This window comes from Lonchura striata, chromosome 3 (assembly GCF_050655825.1).
Source record: "Lonchura striata isolate lonStrDom1 chromosome 3, ASM5065582v1, whole genome shotgun sequence".
Taxonomy (NCBI): Eukaryota; Metazoa; Chordata; class Aves; order Passeriformes; family Estrildidae; genus Lonchura; species Lonchura striata.
The window spans coordinates 100,219,940-100,238,428 of NC_140705.1; the positions used below are offsets into that span (position 1 = coordinate 100,219,940).

Below are 18,489 nucleotides of genomic sequence, written 5' to 3' on the forward strand. Positions count from 1 at the left end.
TGAATCAAATTAAACATGAGTTGATGAATTATTAAAAAGCTAAGTGACCAGCTAGTATGTATATGAAAACCAGAATGCAGCCTGCAGAAGTAATCTTCTAGGAATTTGTACTAGTAAGGATTCTGGAGCACTGTAGCCAAGGAGAACTTGAAAAATTGTAGTTATTGAACAGCCAAAAAAGAAGATGGAAGGGTCAGGGCAATAATTAAGATGTAAAAGAACCACACTGTTGTAAACAGGAAAGGAGTAAGAAAGAACAAGCTAAATTATACCAGGGGAGAGGCAGAATAGTTATTAGTAAAACCTTTGTAAAGATAAACATAGCCAAGACTGGAGAAGTGATGAAGTCACAATCATTGAGAACATACATTTGTAAAAAGTGACACAAAGATTGATTCTGCCTTGAGGACAAACAAAATTAAAGTACTTTTAAAGTACTTTGCAGCTCACATTCTATAATTTTGTATCAAGACAGGAATAGGTAGGTCTTGCACCTTTGCTTATCTCAAATTTGGTTATCTCAAATTCTCTTCTCCATGAGGAGATTTTGTGAATCACAGGAAAAATTCCTAGTCAATGACAGCAGTACTTACTTTTGTACAAGATCTCAATTTTGTGAAGTTATTGCTTAGCATTATTGCTGTGTGAATTTTGTTGAACTTATGTTGACTTATAGCAGAAAGTATTTTAAGATTTCAAGTTACTATAAGTACAATAATAAAAAATTGTGGCTTCTGAAATTATTTTATCTACTCAGAGAATAAGGGTGAGTATTCAGCAAAGCTAGTTCTTACTCAATTGCCCATGGAAAGTTTTTGGCAAAGAGAGATGACTGAATCACACCACTTTTATAGATACTCCTGCTTTTTGGACTGCAGCTCTCTAGCTCATGGCTGGAGGAGACCCACAGGGAGCACAGTGTTCTGGGCACTGCTGGGAGACATGAGCTGTATAAATCCAGCACACTGACTCCTCACCTGGGCTTTCTCTTTGGTTATTCCTTCTGCGCAATGCAAATGGGGTGATCAAGGAACAAACTGTATCACTTTCATTCCTGTGTCTATCCAGAGCTCTTTCTCTTGATAGGGGCTTGATGTTTTGAAGTGTTACTTGAACACTACTCTAAGTCTGTTTGTTTAGGCTGGTGATTAAATGCTTAAAGGGTGTAGTAGTGGAGAAATATTTGCACCATCCAAAAAAAAAATATTGGTTTCTGAATATTTAGGGAAGCTTTTGAAATTCTTCATACCTTTCTGGTCCTTGAAGTCTGTGGTAGCTCTTTTGTATGCTACTTCCTTCCAGCTTTATGTACCACATGGTACCAAATATCTGTAGCAGAGATTGGGAAACCTCTGTTTAGCAGGTCTGGTTTATGGTTATGCTATAAATAGAGGTGAAACATGTAACTCATTTCAAGAACATTTTCTTCACTGAGATCACAGGGTCATTTAAAGCTGTCCAAACACTTATGGTGAGTGTCCAGGTAGTCTGGATTTTTTTTTTTCAGGAAATTTGGAAGTGGGACAGCTTACTCACTGTAGATGATTCATATCTTTATATCCTAGTTTGAAGTGGTTCACCACACTGTGGCCACAACTTCAAAAGTGTCAGATGATCATCAGACAACACTCCTGCCTGTAAGACTGATTGATTTTCCCAGCTTTCTAGAGTTTTCATAACTCACTAACCTCTGCCCCTAAAACCAAACAATTTAGGTTCAAGAACAAGCATTAGGAAACTGTTTATGAAATAGTGAATACACTAAATTCCCCAACAGAGAAAGCTCTAAAACCAGACCTCTGGGGACTCAAGTGCATAGATACTGCACTTCTCATGGATTCATAAGGCATTTTTCCATGTTCCTTTACAAAGGTTTTATCTCTTCCAGTTTTAAATCTTTTTGTCTAGACAGTAGTAAGTAACTTGCATACCTTTCTGTCAAGAATGGTATAGTTAAGTCTTTCAGATAAATATAGCTGGATATTTTAATACAAAAATAAATGTCTAAAGCTCTACTTATTAGTAGCATCTGTCTCACACTTGATGTGTACTTCTCAGAAATATTCTAATACCTACAGAGGCTATATTTAAGCAACCTTGCTTCTGCTTTGGTGACCACATGTCACGCGCTGCCTATATTGTTGATTTTGTTGCTAAGACCCGCTGTGAGTTCCAGTTTCCAGTGTTTCAGGTTACATGTTTAAACCTGGCCTTCCAACTGTTTCACGCTATCCTGTGCTTCCCTATCTACTAAAGCTGATACTCTGGAGGCCCTCTCTTTCCACACTGGTCCACATTGGCATGAAAAATTGAGTGGAAAGAGGAGTTAGGATTACAGATTTTTTTTGTTTATGGTAGTTGTTAATTTTCCATTTTGGAAATGTCACTAAGAGGAAGATTTAGGAAGCACATATTGGGTGTATGTGGTCAGCAGATCAGCCTCTGTCACCTTCTCCCCTTCTGAAGCATTGCAGCCACTAGAGAAAAACCTGGAAACTCTGAGGGACCTGGCAGACATCAAAGCTGAGAAACCAAAGAGGACTACAGAGAAAAAAAATTACTTTAAATCTCTTTTCCATAAGCCTTTGATTCAGCATCTTTGATTAGGATGGATAAGAAAAAATTTGGTCTTTATGGACACTTATTTGGAGGATTATATTTAGGCTCCCTTGTGCTGCTGGAAGTGAGCTCCCTGTACACCTGTGAGGTTTTAAATAACTTAGGTTGTAAAGTGTCAGTGGGACTTGGGCTATCCCAGTTAAGTGCTGTGCATGATGACATATCAATCAGCATGATAGGGCTTCACTTCTGCAAGTAGAAACCACCACTGTGTTGTGGAAATTGTTATTCCATGCCAAAACCATGTATGTTACTCTATCAGGCTCAAGTCCATTCCTTTGACTCTGTCCAAATATATTTTGTACATGGCTGTGGTAGTTTGTGAATAACTTTAGTGAAATAACTCTAGGGTTTGTGTCAATGTTTGAATGCATTGTAAATTTTCTTGGCAACATGTTAATACTCCTTTGATTAGAAGAGCCGCCACTGTTGTTTGTTTTTATATTAGAGCAAAGAAATGCAAACATCCTTACCATCAAGACTAGGTGGAGTAGCACTGAAGGTAGGTTGTTGTGAATCTCTGTACTGTTTGTATTCTAAACTTGTGTGTGCCTGTTTTGTCCTCTGATCCAGCAGAAGCTGCTGTTTCTAGGATGCAATAAAAACTTTTCTGAACACTTCTTTTGAGGGCATAAAGGGGCAGAGTAGTGGAAAAAATCCAAGCTGAACAAATTCATATACTGAGGCTAACTTTACCTTAGAAGAGTTTCTTGGATTTTCATACCCCCACATGGGTTCATTGATCTACATGCCAAAAAGCTGGTTGGTTTTGATTTACAGATTCTACATTGTTTAGGAGATTATAGTCTAATTCTCCTTCTGCTGTGACTAGTCAGGGCATGAACTGCAGTCATAATGACAGGCACTCTGTTTCTGGATTTTAGCATGCCAGGCAAGGAAGTCACTTCAAAGTAAAGCTGAAACACGTGAAAAAGTTGTGTGGAGAGAGCACTAGGAGGAGGAAATTAGGTTGACCCTGGCTTATTAAAATGTAGTATACACTGATGAATGGGTGATTTTAGGCACTGCTGCAAAGGATAATACAGGATGGAAATGATGTCTGCCTTTATTAAAAGAGTTGGTACGAAATAACAAATGTAAGAAAAATGTATTTTGGAAAAGGGATCCATTTTAATGGGAAAATATTTTGTTGTCAATAGTTGTTGGTATTATTTGTGTTGGAATTGTGTTCAGGATCTGCTTTGAGATGAGAGCACAGGGAGGAGCCACACTTGCACTTTTTGCTCCGCATGTGTCTAATAAGAGTCCTTGTCTTCAGTGGTTCACAGCTCCCACAGGGGTGGGATAAAGGGACTTCCTGCTTACAGAGAGCATTGTAGGCAGGAGCTTTACTTCAGGACTTTGAAATATCCTTGAAATTGCTTGGTAAAATGTAGCTCATGGATGCGTAAAGCTCTTCTATGCATTTTGAGGCATGCTGGTTTCATTTACTTTCTTTTTTAATTTTCTCCTCTTTTAAAGTCTGGCCTGTGATCTTAAAAGATGCTGCAGTTTAGAACATTGAATTTTCACTTTTGGCTCTTTCTAATATCTTATTTTAACATATGTCAATATGCTATTACAGCACAAATGGAGTGCAAGTAACCCTTGACTGGGTACTTCTTTGTAATAGACAACTTATTTGATATATTTTGCTTCTTTGTAGCCAAACACAATTCTCTTTCCTTTGATATTTTAAATTATTTCCTAAACTATTTCTGGAAGTAACATTTGGGTTGTTGCTTGTCCAAGAGTAGTCTATTGTGTGCTGTAGTGACAATGAGCAGATTAGGCTTGCTGGTACTTGCTTCAATCGCAAAGAGATGAGTGTCATTGTGAGGGCTGAGTTTCTGACACAATATTTACAATTATAGCCTCAAAAGTTGGTTTCTGTGCATTTACTTGAATAGTCAATTAGGATTCTTTGTTCTGGTTTCAGTCAGTAAATTTGCTCATTAGAGAGTTTTTATGTAACCACTTTTTGATTGAGACATCTGTGGAAAGGTTAAGCTAAACCGAATATTAAACTTTTAAAAATGTCAGATTTTGAGGCATTAGAATTGTCCTTGGTGTGAAATATTTTAGGTCTTAATTCCCCAGTTCATCTTCATTCTAGAAATACTTCAGTTTGGGGACTACAGAGAGATTTTAATTTAGGTGTGCTCCTCTACCCTGTAGAATCAGCCCAGTGTTGTTTTGCTCACCTGGAGATCTACCTCCTGTAGTAGATGGAGGCCAAGTTTGTTTTAAAACTTGAATATTAATGTGTTACCATATTTCTTAGAGGAAGTTTGATTTAATCTGAAAGCCTAAATGTTTCTAATTGGATGTGCCCACATCCCATCTGCACACATTCCTAGCAGCGAAGAGAATGCGATGAAGCAAAGATTTCTCAGATGTTGGCACTGTAGAGCCCCTTTCTTCTTCCTCTCCTTCTCTCCCCTGACCTTTCTTTTGGGATTGAGGGGCCAGAGAAGTTCAATTTAGGTATTGAATTATAATCCTGGCACTATTTTGGAAAAAAAATGTTGACTGAAAACCTGAATGCTTTTTTTCCCCCTCCTGTTTGGCACAATGTGTATCTCCACAAGTAAAAGTCTATGGATGCAACTGCAAAGCCAAATCAGATGGTATCAAAAGCATGGTAGCTTTAAAATTCTGGATCTATGTGGCAGACTGTTTAATCTTTCACCTGCTGTATGTGATATAATAACACTGATATATGTTTGAGCAGTCTTTTGGGATTTTATATATCAGAGAGACTGTGTATTTTGAAATTTAATCCTCATGAAATATTTGACATCCTGAATGGGATAATTGACAGAGGGACACTAATTAGGGAGTTGTAATTCAGACGGTTCTGATCATGTACTTTATCCTGACATGTATATTGTCCCCCTGGTAACTGTGTTAATGGTGCTTAGACATGTACATCAGGAAAAGAGTGCATACTCCTGGGAGCTCTGGAAATCAATCTCCTATGTAATGCCATTTTATAATGCTCTAGAAGGAACAGATTTACACATTTTTCCATTTACTAAGCTGATGGTATATAAAATATTCTGGCTTTGAAATACTTTGTCTCAGTTGGTGCTTTCATTCTTAGGACTCTGCTTCCTCTGAAACTGACCTTGTGGCCTAAACTGGTTTGCATTTCTTAGTGTTTGCTTGAAATCTTGGATAAATCTGCTCTATTCAGCTGAACTGAGTCCTGTTTACCTTAGGCAGGAATTATTTAATCAACTCCTGAAATACAAAGCCCATGGCAAGACAGAAAAGGCAGTCTTGTGATTGCACCTCTGACCTAAAGGACAAGCTTTTTCCAAGTATGATTTCATTCAGGTAGTGAGAGCAAGACCTGGATTAAGAAACAAAAATATTGGCCTTAGGCAAGCAGGTGAGCTCAGTTTTTTCTGTTTTCCCTCTGGCTTTGTGATCATGCCACGCACATGATCAGACTGTCTGCCTGCCCCAAACAGAGCATTCCTCAACAAATCCAAGAGCTCTTGAACTCAGCAGACTTTTCAAACTTTCTCCATGATCATATAGCTTAAGTCAGGAAATACTTTTAAAGCACTAATTTGCTGTATGGTAAGTGAATACAGAGACTTCTTAATACTGCTTATGGTGCAGTGTTCTACCACTGCAGAAAACAGAAAAGCGAAGAACAGGCTACAGTACAGTTAAAAATTCTGGAGTCTGGCAAAATTTATTTATCAAATCTAAACACTGGGGGAATAATGATCTCACTCTTGAAAAAGGTGAAGAGGGATTTTTAACTTTTTCAAAATTAAGAATTTTTTAGGTTGCCTGGTGTGCAGCTTATACAGAAGCTGGCTCTTTCTGCAGTACAGTGTGTCCTCTGATGCTCATGTTTGGACATTGCTTCAACAATGAGTCAGAGTTCCAGCTATTGTCTCACTAACATCAGTTCCTGCTGTGCTGGGGGTTTCCCCTCTCATCTTTTTCCCAAATTATCAGCCAGACCCAACCCTCTTCTGTTCATAAAATCTGTTGGGAGGCCCCAGATTGGGCTAGGGTGGCTACAAGGTACTATTCACGGAATTCTAGCTCTGCATCTACCCTGCAGAAGAAATGCTGGTTATTAATTTTCATGGCTGACCCGGGAGCCCGAGTGCTTTGAGCAGCAGCGAGAGAACAGTCATTGCGAGAGCGCGCGGGCCACGGCGCCTTGCCAAAGAGGGTGCCTGGGTGGGAGGGCCTCCTGTAATCAGCATCGTGCAGCTCCGTGTGGCTTCTCTGCAGAATAGTCATGCTGTCATTTCAGGAGTTCCCTTGTGGGGAAAAAAAAGGTGGCAAATAGGCTTAAAAATGTTAAGAGTTACCAATGGACCAAAATCCATGCAAAGCGTGGGGAGAACCTTTTGCTATTTAAAAGAGTACAGATAGAAAGAGAAGATGGTATATCTTGGGAACAAGAAACCAACCACATTGTTCTACTGCTCTAAATTCAGACTGGATGGGACTGGAAGGAGGTGAGAGTATCACCCTGTTGCGTCCTGTAGCAGAAGGATATGGACAATGGAAAAATGAACATGTGATGTACAGACTAGGCCTATGTTGTAAATGTGTCTGAGTCACCACAGCCACCTAGGCTGGAACCTGTTGTCATTTGGTCTAATACTAAAGGTTCACAAAGCAAGCCTTTTACAAACCTGAACTGTTTATGACAAATATCATCTGTGCAACACAAATGCCACTGATAGGATTTGATTTTGTGAACTTCTCTGATGCAATTAATCTCATAAAGGGTAATGAGAATAGCCATTACATGTGTTCAGAAGTGTCCCTAGCTTATGGCAATGCCCACATCTCATATGGTTTCAGTCTTCCTTGCATGTGGATATTTCCAGAAATTGTTTTTAGACTTTTCATTTATGTTTCTTGTGGCAATACAAAAAAAATTATGTGTATGGTCTTTTAAAAATACTTAAATCTTTTTCATATGCCCTTAACCGTGCACCTCAGCAGCTGACTAAAATTCAACCTATTCAGTATTTAATGCTATCCTCAGAGATGGGCTATGAGTTAGAATGAGCAGATGTCCTAGTCAGACTGAAAAGTTGTTTGGTATTTTGCTTAATTTGTGATGTTTTAGCATGAGACGGGCAGATTTCCATTTTAAGTGCCTTTGTAAACATTGTTGGTAAATTCTAACAGTAATAAGTATGATTATTCTTCTTGAGTCTTCAACTTTCCACAGACTTTTTTTATTTTGTGCTGCTTACAGCCCTAGGACCCTCAGTATAAGAGAGAACAATGCTTTATTAAAACAAGCTGCTACATAAAATGTGTGCTTACTCAGCTGGAAGCTACTTGGCCATTTCTGCTGCTGCTCTCAAGCTCCAGAGCTGCAGATGGAGTTGGGTTAATATAACATAACTTTCCCAAGAGCCTGCAATAGGACTTGATGTGTTTTCTGCTACATATCCTCATCTTCCAAATTAACCTGAAGACAAATGGGATCTATTTATTTGCTACTTCTCTGAGATAATATATTTGGCTGTCATAGTAGCTTCTGCTTTGTATTTTGTATAAAACTGGCTCCCTAAGGATCTGGTTAACTAAGAACAGAGAATACCCTTTTTTTCAAAAAAAAAAAAAAAAGAAAAAAATCGATGGCATACTTGAGCATGCAACTGGACAGGGAAAAATTCAGAAGAAAAAACCTGAAAAATTTTGTGAGAGATGGTGCCTGATCTTTGGTTCAATGTCTCCTCCCTGTTCTCTAGGCGTGTGGCATTCAGTTATAAGTAAAGAATCAGAGAAAACCTGAAAAACAATAGCAATGTGGAAATCAGCCCATGTACCCACACTCACTAAGTAGTTCCAGAAGATGTGGCAAATTATATTGATGGAAAAGCTGATTCATACAATTCTCCCTAGCCCAAAAATTTGACAAATAAAACCACTGACTATGCCAGGTGCTAACAGATAATTCCATGAACATATTTTTATCAGGAAAGCAAAATCAAATATTTGAGAACAAAGCATCATGAAAAACAACTCTGTGGGGCAAAAAATAGATCAACCCTTTAACAGAGAGAACTGACAACTCCTATCCCTCCTCTTCATGACTCCTTGAAGACAGAAACAGCAGAAGATGAGCAACTTAGTGACCTGTTAGATCTGCTCTTTTATTCAGGCTGTGATGCCAACAGTTCCAGTTGTTAATGAACAGCATCCACCTGGAGATGTGTGTACACCATGCCTCTTGTGACCTGTGAAAGAAAGGAGCATACTGTGAAAATGAGGTTTGGATGCAGCCCTAAGCACCAGAGTCAAAACTCTTTCATGCTAAAAGTTGAATTCCTACTGCCTTCAATGGATTTTTTGTTTTGTTCTGTTATATCGGTGTCTGTATTTCTGATGAACCAGCTTTTTGGTAAGAGGAAAACTGCTTTCACAGTGGAACATTGTGATTCAGGACTTTTAACAATGAAGTAGCACAGGAAGGTAACTTTTCTCAATGACTCCAGCTTGTATGAAACAGAATATGTTGTTGGCGTAACCACTTAGGACAAGCCAAAGCCTCTGCAGAGATGTACAAAACTCACAGATGAAAATATACACCTTCTGTAGACAAACCAGTTTGTTTTTAAGTCATTCAACATTTCAAAATAAGTTTTTTCATTATAACTAAAAACATCAGCAAGTGAGTCCCCAGCTCCCCATGGCAGGCTGTGAGCACCTTTTACAGCAGCTGCTGCAGGACCAATCAAGCAGTCACTCCTCGGGGAGACCACAGCCTCCTCCCACCTGCTGTTTACATCCCCACCCATTCAGCTCCAGGCTTAGGCAGGGGAAGGAAATGGTCTCACCCTGCATGTGCCTACGTGACACAGTACGTGTGTTAGAAATAAACCAACGGGTTTGCTGAGGATTGAAATTACCAGGGGCTTCTGATCAACACCAACCAAAGCCACACTGGGTCTTCAGCTGCAGGCTCTCCATGGGTGAAAGGAGCAGGTGACAGGACCACCTCAATGTAGCAGTCTCAATATAAAATTGGATTAAAGCAAATTAATTTGAGAGAAACAATTTAAAATTAAAAAACTCTAGAAAAACACTTCAGGTGGCACTGTGTCCAGGACAATTTAGGGTACATTTGCTCTTCTCTGTGCATGAATATTGATCAACAGGCTGCTTGTTTAACCAGGAGTGGTGATGGAGATGAGGTGATTGTCATTATATTTCAGGAGTGGTGATGGAGATGAGGTGATTGTCATTATATTCTGATTGCATTTCTTTAATGAGATAAGTCCTTAGACTATTAGAGGTGATGAAAGGTGTCAGTAACAGCATCAAGAGTGAAGGAAACCAGTCCCATTATATGTTTTCTGGTAATGTGGGGAGCAGATATGACTTTCAACGTTTTAGAAATTACTTGAGAAGTCATAGTAAGAACAATTAAGAAACCTCCCAAACACCCAAACCAGTGAAAACTTTAGTATTCAAGGAGATAAAATACAGCTCTGGTTGAAATGGTTTGATCTGAATTACTGCAGGAAGTTGAAGAAGGCAGCTTTTCTTGCAGCATCTAATAGGCTGTGAAAGAACAAGATGTGAAAGATAAGTGCAGACAACATGTGACAAATTCCTTTAAGATAGTTATTACTCCTACTCTTTTCCATTTCATTGTGAATAAGAGCCAAGCAGCCTTTTCTGTTGTGTTCACAATTTGCTAACTGTTTACACTTCCCTCTTAATTACCTTATACAGTTTAATGGAAAGAAAATCTCAAATTCTTTGTTTTACAAAGCTTGTTTGCTATACCAAAGAACTCATCAAGATAATAATAATGAGATTATTTCTATCTTTCAATCCAAAGTAGGATCTTTCAGAGATTTAAAGAAAAAAAGAGCAAACACCAAAATAGAGTTTTAAGTGCTGCTCATTCTGATACAACATCAGATAGGAAATCCAAGTCTAACAGTTCAGCTAGGGAATATTTCTTCAGCTTCTAGGGCAAGACAGAGTTGCTCAGGAAGTGTGGCATTTTTTCAGAGCAGAGAGCCTCCAGGAACTGAAAGGTAAGAGTACTGGTGACCCTTTGCTGCCTTAGACCAGCTGGAGAGAAGGAGGCACGCACTGGAGTGAATGCTGCCACATGAAAAAGGAGCAAGAGTACATGAAAATTTTCGTATCAGTATTTGGCTGCGAATGTGTGTCTTTGCTGGTGGGAATATAATGTTTCCATGCTTAATTTCTTTTTCATAATGTTGTTTTATAGTCTGGATCTGCAATGATACATTATTTCTCCTCTAGATTTCTACCTTATTTTCCTGTGCATTTTCCTGTGTCATGCGATCACACAGAGTGAGTATTGCAGTTGGTGGGAGTCCTTTAAAATTCCTTAAGGAGTTTAAAGGTGTGCTCTGGAAAGATGGTTTCTCCCTTTCCACTTCAACTAATGAATAACATAGACTAAGAATCACAAATGGGACTTGTAGCATTTTAGTGGCCCAGACAGGGTAACTTCTCATTCCTAACTGGATCTGCTCTGTAAAGAGATCTGACCTGAGTGATAGGAACCAAGTGTGTAGTGATTCCACTGTCTAATTGTTGGATACCTGATTTCTGTACTGGCTGAGTTGAAGGGAAGGCACCAGGGCTGTCCCTGCCAGCACTACACACAGTCCATGGGCAGCATGAAGCCTGTGAAGGAATTTGTTGGCTTGTTGGGCAGCCCAGAATCATCCTGGGACTTCTGCTGCTTTCCTCTAGTTTTGCCTCTGGATTGTTGGGCTAGCAAAAAAACAACAACAACAAAAAAAAAAAAAAAAAAAACCCAACAAAAACAACAACAGCAAAAAGAAAAACCAAAAAAACTCCCACCAAAAATCCCTAACAGATGTAGCTAGGAAGAATGGGAAGTTTAAGATGTTCACATGGTGTTATTGCAGATGGGTTCACAGGGCATGTGAGGATGGGAATATTTCAGTTGGAATAAGAAAAGAAGAGCCAAATGTTCAATGGGGAACACATGCTTGTTTAACTTGCACTGTGCTGACACACAGTGGAGGTCTCCACAGTACCCTTTCTAAAATTCACTCCAGTCCTCAGTAAGAAAAGTAGTTCAGATTTTGAGTACAGAGGAGGCACTCAACAACCCTAGAAGGAGCAGCAGCTGTTGAAGCAGCTACAGAGAAGACTAACCAGAAAACACTGAATGCTGAGATCAAACAAATTAGAATGAATCAAAGGAACAGCAGGAGACAAACAAGGGGATGTAGCCCAATGCACTGCCTTGAACTCAGTTCTCTCTTAATCCATAGTGACCTGGGTTTTATCCTAGAATGGGAAGTTTCCTAAAACGTTATTAGCCCTGAATGGGTATTTGATTAAATTTTCTCAATTTTTACAGAGGTATGTTCATTAGTATTACTGAGAGAACTTGTTTTCCACATAATTTTACCTCTCAGGAGTTATAACTATCCATAGTGCTACACAATTTTATTTTTGGCAGAGAAAGGGCAAATCCACTACAAGTAATTGTTAAGCACTTCTTATCTGTATTTCCTGAATAAGAATTCCAGAGCATGGCCTCTTTTGAAACTCTTCTCACCTGCTTGGGCATGATGCTGCTAGCTTAAATGTATTTCCTTCTGTTTTGAAATAAGCCACATGAGAGGATACTCTTAATGTTCTTGGCCAAATTGATAGTGCTATGTCCTGCCCTGGGAGTCACGAGCATTTGCTGTGTTCTTCAGAGATATGTATTTGCAATTAGTCATCCATACAAGGGGACTGTTTAGGACAAGCCTTTCCCCCAAAGCAGTTAATTCTTCAAAATGAAAATAATCAGATAATGAGTTCATTTCCGATTTCACATTTAATGCCAAACATTTTTGGGTAAACAAGATATGCTGGCAGAGTTCTGCTCTCATTGTATGTTTTTTATTAACTGGGAAACAGACAGTTGATTCTTATCCTCTCTATCAGCTCAAATAAATTACACATATTTTAGGAGGAGAGACTTGTGCAAACTGGCTGGCTGGTTTCAGTGTGCAAGCCCATCAGCCAGTCTGTGTAAACTGCGCCCAGGCCCTTCTAGCAAGAAATGAAAACCTTTTAAGACCCAGCTTGGGAGTCTCCCATTCAGTGGAAGGTTTTACCACAGTAACTGGTATTCGTGCACCATGAAAATAAGTAAGGCAGCAGGGAGTCTATTGCTGGTGACTTTGCCAAATCAGACGGGCCCAGTGTTGGAGCTGCTGTGCCATTCCTGCTGCCAGCCCCTTGGAAGTGTGAGGGAGCTGATGTTCACAATGCTCAGGACAGCAGACGCTGCCAGGTATTCTGGGGCTGTGTTTTAAAGAGTTTGTGGAGAGAGGCGAGAATATAGCAAAGCATAGGACCAAAAGTATTAAATGCTGTTCACTCCTCCTGGGGCTCAGCTTTGGTCAGAGGACTTGCTACAGTTTACAGACCTGCCAAGCAGAGCAGAGTCTGGCCCAGAGTCTGGGACCTCTGAATCTTTCAAAATCAACTTCTTTCCAGACAGAAGAAGCTGAAAAGAGAGAAATTGAAAAGATCTATTTGAAAGTGGTATTTATGACTTACCCTATGTCAAAAGCATTTAAAGAAGATTGTTCTTAAGGTGTGGCGTATTTTAGCAAGAGGTCAAAGGATTCACAGTAATTTCTACTTTTGAACATTGGAGATTTAATGTTTTATGCCTATTGTACAAGTAATATTCTTCCTATCTGTGCACAATGAACTTCAACATGTCATGAAGAGACCAGCCATTCATAAACAAAGCAAAACTGTCTTCCCTGTTGATCCTTTATATCACCTTAGCACTTAGGTTGATGGTGCTTGTTCCTGTCCAAAGTGAGAAAAAAGGTAAAAGCAATCTCTGTGCAAAAGAACTCACAGTGCAAGAGGAGTCAGGAGACAAACACAGACAAGAGGCAGGAGTACCAAGAGAGCACTATGTATCAGCACAGCCTAAACCAACAATTAAGATTTCAAGCTGATGTTGCTGGAAATGAGTATTTCAAGGTAAGGTTTGAAAGAGAGCAATGAATTTATTTGCATAGATGTTTTTCTACTTTTCAAAGCTAGTGAGAAACAGTGTCAAAGAAAACAATTTTTCTGAATCCAGACTGCATTTTTAGGAAGACGTAATTGGCCCCAGAAGCCTCGGATTCAGTTGCTGGACAGAAAAAAAGATTAGTGATTGAGATTATTGTTTTTTCTGATCTACAAAATAACCTCCATGGCGACGGAGGGTGTATCAGAGCTATATGGTGCAGCTGGAGGAAGACTTTGGCTCTGGTTTGCAAACTCTAGACAAATCCCAGCTTTGACAACTTTGCTGTATAGCTTCTGAGCTTTGAAAAGCAGTAACCTGAGATTTTTCTGGGGTATGGAGCAGAGGGAGTCTGGTGTTCACAAAATAAAGCCAATGGACGTTGTGATTTCTGGGAAAAACAATATTTGCAGCGTGGGCTCCAGACAGGAGAAGCTGGTGTATTAGTAACATGTGACTGGAGGCAGTCTCAGCAGCACAGCTCTTGCTATCAAAAGAATAAAGGAGTGTCTTGAGAGAACTTCTCCCTTCCAATCCTCTCCTTAGCAGGGGAAAAGTGCAAATATTTTTCATTCTGCTGTCATTTTGAAGATGAAGCCACCATTTGGATTTTCTTACTGCAGTGTTTAGCTTTCAGATGACAGAAATACAACAGTTCATAAGAACTCATGCCTCACACATGCTAGTTAACACATTAATGGCTGAGTTAAATGCTAAGAGACTCTGAGTCACTTAAATAAGAATTTGGTAAATTACAACCACTACCATACCCCACCCCCACACTGAACAGATAAATATATGTAACTTTTCTCTTTCTTTTTTAAGAATTTTCTCATATTATTTATTTTTCTCTTTCAGTAATAGCCTGATTTGGAAAGTTTTTGTCTGTAGACTGTATTTGCATAAAGCAAGTAAAGTCAATCTGCTTTGTCCAGTGTCAAGGGAAAAAAAGAAAAAGCCTTCACAGAAAAGGAAGGTTGTTTGCGCTTGTGAGTTATCAGGAGCTGGGTGCTAAAGGAAGGAGACATTCTTGAGGAAAATGTTTCTGGCATGGGTCAACTGCAGGGGAGAAGCAGTACTGTACTGTGGATATGGTTCCACTAGGAAATTGGGTATGTGCCCTCTTTTTGTGCTCTCAGAGCCTGTGCTCCCTGGTAGATTGATAGAGAGAGTTTTTTTGCAATATCTTAGGTTGTTTTAGCCACTTCAAGCCCTATGCCTGGTGTTTGGGTTTAAAGAAGTTTGAATTTGCTTAAAAGTCTACAACTTTCCCATACAAATAGTGATTAGGTTCTGGGCCAGGTACATCCTTAATCCAAAGGTGCCTTCCGTGAACTTCTCTGAAATTTCTGGTTCATGACTGTTTTCTCAGGAATTATTTTGTATCCTGTTGGTCTCCAGATACAGGAACTTTAGTATTATGTGGTTTTTCAAAGAAAAAGCCTATGGTGAAGGAGCACTTAGGAAAGCACCCATCTTCTCTGCAGGGACCTTTGAGGAACTCCACTGCAAGAAAACAAAAATGTTATAGCTGAATGGAGTGATATTTTTCTAATAGGTCTTAATGTTTTACCATCTGGTTTGCCTGCCTATTTCAGCTGTGAAGGGATGTTTGGCATGAGCACCCCATTTCATCACCTAAGAGGGTCACCACATGGTATAGCAACACATGGTATATATAACCTTTTGTTGACTTCTGTACCCCTGTCACTCTAGAATATATATATATATATATATATATATATATATATATATATATATATATATATAAATTTTGAGTAGGAATAGCCAATTTAGATTACTCCCTTGCCCTCTTCAGGGTCTGCTGCAGAGCAAATGCCTCCCTGCTCAGACTCAGCCCTGAGAGGACCCCCACCTCTGGCAGAAATGTCCTGGGACCTGTGCTGCGACCTCCAACTAAATGTGTAGCACTGGTTTGTCCTTCAAGTGTGAAGCCAGTAAGGACTCTCTACCACAGTTTTTGAACACATTTCCAAGTATGGCAGGGTTCAGTGGCAGGCACATAATAGGGCTTTTGGCATGTATTATACTGTGCTCAACAACTCCACTCTCTGATCCAAACATGCCCACCAAAAATAACTTCAGTGAACAGCTTTTATTTTAATTATTCCAGTGTGGAACTCATGAAGTTTTGCCAAAAATCTGGCTTGTAAAGCTTTTTGTACCTAAGCACAGAAACCCCTAGTGTGTAGTTAATCCCCTACTGGGATTTTCCTGATCCAGTCACAGGTCTTTTCTGCAACCTCTTATTTCTTTACCTATCACTTGCTCTCTCTCTTCACCCTACCAGCTCCTTGAATTCTTGCCCTTTCTTGGCTTCTGTGACTGTTCTTTCCAAGCTATCTCCTCTAATTTTCTCTTTTCTTTTCTTGTTCATCTCCACATTTAGTGGTGGATGGTGTTTTTTGGAGGTTCCACAGTAGTTCTGACCTCTGAAAAGATTTCAGCGACATCAGTATGCAGACTCCTCTCTTCCTTTTATTCTCTCTATCCAACCTATTACATGGCATAGTAACTAAAAAACTGTGCTTTTGCCAATGACTTGCAAACTTGCCTTTTCCTAGATGATCTGTTTCATTTCATCACTGAGACTCTTTACACCCAGCCTGCTTCCCTTCTTCCCCATGTAGCACATACGTATACATTTTTACATGTAAAAGTCATAAAGCAAGCATAAGAAAAAGGGATGTCTCTGTGATGTGGTGGGACAAACTACTGGGCTGTGCAGAATACTTCCAGTGCCTGAGAGAGCTGACTATGGTAGTTACTCTCTCATCTCTATGCTGGATTATTTATTCAACCTTTTCTTCATCAAACCCTAATTTGCTTTGTGGGGAAACACTCGCAATTTAGGATATTAGTATTTAAATAAGCTATTTGCTGTTATTTTGTAAATAAGCTCAAATAATTAATAAAATGTCCCTCTAAGAATATTAAATGTGAAGGAGAAAACCAAAAAAGTTTTGATATGATGTTCAGTTTTGTTGGGTTCATTTCCAAAACATGCCACAAGAAAAGGAAGAGGAGGAACTCTCTAGAGCAGGATAACCTATAGCATGATAGTTTTCAGCACAGGTGGGGAAAATACAGATTCCAATGCCTGGAGGGCAGTGAGCCCAGCTTTCCTGCAGTCTGAAGGAGTGCTCTGGTTGTAATTTGATTGCTGAAAGCAATTCTGGCAGCAACAGCGCCCACTCCTTTACTGTTGTGGTGGAGGAGGTCTGGCTAGCAGCGGAGGAGGATGGCAATCCTTGCATTGAGATAGGTGACCAAATTCCAGAGAGGCTTAAGCTAATTTTAATACCTTCTAATGGCTCACTTCAGCAGTTCCTGCTCAGTCTTCTGTTTGGGATGTCTATATTCTTTGCTTCCCAAACCTCTGGATCCCAGCATGCAAGCACACTCCTGGAAGTCAGGAGCTGTGGTTTTCAGCCATGTAGGGCCTAAACATTGCCTGTGTCCAGGACAAAATATTTGTCTGTATTTATGTAAATGCTTAGCTTTACAGGGTCTGTGCTTACTTACCTTGATAAGTGCTTCTAAAAATAACAATATGGACATTGTGACATTTATGCACAGCATTCATATAACATCTGTTACAACATCTATAATACCATGCTGGAATTTATGGAGCTAAACCCTGGGGAATGTCTTTGCACCAGCTAGGAACAGACAAGACTTTTAAAATAACCCCTTTGCATTCAGGGTACTTTCAAACTTCTGCTTACTAGCATGATACCCTGTGTTTGACTCAGCCTGAAACGCAGTATATAATACTGGTATTTTCATTTTGTCTCACATTTGGACTGTGCTCTGGTTCTGCTACTGTAAGTTTCTGTGTCTATGCAGTTGGGAATATGAAATTGGGGATTTTTGAAGGTCTGAAGGTCCTTCAGTATCAAATTACTTTTGAAATTGTACTTCAGCACTTCCATAGGGCCCCAAGTATTCTTGGCAGTTTACAATAGTCCTTGTCCCAAAGCATTTAAAATACATTTCAGATGTGCCGAGAATAATAAATCTAAAAGGAGGGAGAGAAAAGGCATGAAATAATCCAGGATAGAATTACTGTATCAGTGATTATATGGGTACACTTTATTTTTAAAGCTTTTAATTATTTTTTATTGACTTACATTGTGACAGCATAAGGAATGTTTCTAGAAATCAGATTTGAATTAGAGAGTTTTACATGAATTCTGACTGTTTTTGAAAGAAAGAGTTGCAAACACTAGACTTCATTATCCTGTAGAAAGACTAGAAAAAAATGGTTTATTCATCTTCTTTTCTTCAGTTACTCTTTTCCAAATATACTGGTGCATTTGCCCATCTGTGATGGAAAGTATAGATAACTGAGAAACTTTTGCCTTATGGTTAGTGCAAAGAAAACAGAACATAAAGTTCTGCTTTATTATAAGAAGAGGGATGCTGCAACATTTGACCAAGTATCAGCCAGAAGCTGTTAAAAAAACCCTAAACAAAAAAAATTTAAAAAGAATCTGAAATAATGGAAAAGCTTCTACTTGAAAAAAATTAAAACTTTTAAAAAGCAACAACCTTGGATCATGTAGATTTGGTGCCTACTCACTGGAACATCACCAGATCTCACTTGTTTTGCTTGGGCCTCACTCAAACATAACTGGCCTCAAGCTAGTAAGCAAGCCAGCAAATGTCCTGGCTTGTAAAGAAATCTGATCCAACCCTGTAAACCAAACCCAGCCTAAGAGCAGTGGTGAGGGGAACATATGGAAAATTAATGACAGATAATAGAATGGTGGGACAGACTTAAAGAA

General features: G+C 39.3%; 2 long non-coding RNA genes across 16 annotated transcripts in view; one reads left to right on the forward strand and one right to left on the reverse strand.

Moving 5' to 3' along the window:
• The window catches only part of LOC144245989 (uncharacterized), a 407,049-nt gene that overhangs the window by 305,861 nt on the left and 82,699 nt on the right, over positions 1-18,489 (forward strand). The window lies entirely within an intron of this gene.
• LOC116183368 (uncharacterized) overlaps positions 1,458-18,489 on the reverse strand; it is a 34,536-nt gene continuing 17,504 nt past the window's right edge. The window contains exon 3 of the long non-coding RNA XR_014954509.1: positions 1,458-8,861. This is a non-coding gene — a long non-coding RNA (uncharacterized LOC116183368). The remainder of the gene's footprint in view (positions 8,862-18,489) is intronic.